The sequence below is a fragment of the Orycteropus afer genome, unplaced genomic scaffold (genome assembly GCF_000298275.1).
Source record: "Orycteropus afer afer isolate SDZICR_OR568_19922 unplaced genomic scaffold, OryAfe1.0 scaffold00766, whole genome shotgun sequence".
NCBI lineage: Eukaryota > Metazoa > Chordata > Mammalia > Tubulidentata > Orycteropodidae > Orycteropus > Orycteropus afer.
The window spans coordinates 259001-260070 of record NW_006922353.1 but is presented as its reverse complement, the minus strand read 5'-3'; positions in this window follow the sequence as shown (position 1 = coordinate 260070).

Here is a 1070-nt window from a genome sequence, read left to right as displayed (position 1 = left end):
CACAACTCAGACTGTAACAGAGCCCCTACAGACAGGACTCAGAGTGGATGTATGATTGGTTTAACTAAACTTAGACAGAATGTTAGAAAAACTTACCATCACGAGAGGGATTACTGATGATCCGTGAAGTAATTGGACACATATTTCTGGAAATCATTTAGGACTGGGTGCAATCACCATGGAGACTGGAGGGGACTACAAATGAGAATGAACTTGCAGAGTGCCAGCCTGGGTTCTGTGATGGGGGAGCACCAGGCACTGAGACCCAAGTTGAGACAAGGGTCAGGGTTCAGAGAGCAGCCTCAGAGGGGCTGCTAGAGTCTCAGGGCATGAGTTCAGTCCCGGTGCTGCTGTTTCCATGACCCCTGGGCTCTTGGAGCACCTTCTGTTCATGCATCTTGAATGGAAACTTTGAGAAATGAGGATTCCACACACCTGGTGGAGACGCCGTGGGGTCCAACGGCAAATAACCTACACGCATAAGGTTTGTGAGAGTCTGCTATGAGGTGGTGAGTGGAAAACGTTTGAAGGGTCCTCAGGGTCTTGTTGAACTGGATGAAGCCCTCAGCGAGTCAGCAGACACAGAACTAAGAGCATGGGTCAGGGTCGCAGTTCTTCCACTCTCAGCTGAAAGTCTCCTGGATCCAGGGTGCATGGTGGATCCCACCTCACCCTTCATTATAGCTCCACAGGGCTGCTGCCTTGGACCAGTTAGAACACCTACCTGTGCAGCAATAGAGACAGGTGAGCTGGGTTTTTTCCTGAAAAATGATTGAGAGCAAGGATGATGCAGGAATTGAGTTAAAACTTGATTTTCTCTTACTTTAAGTAGATGAGTAACAGATTCGAGATGTCTGCTTAGCATCTCAGGGTCTTCAGGGACTCGGGTTTGTGGACTATATTGAGTCCAGTTGTAAATCGTGGGTGCAGGGAATTCTGTAAAGACCAGCCAGGCATCAGTCCCCCGATGTGTGTGACCTGAGTCCCCCCAATCACTGGGTTGAGGACCTGGTCACTGTTAGGCCAGAGTAAACTCAAGCCACCAACATTTCAGTTAGCAGCTTCCTCAG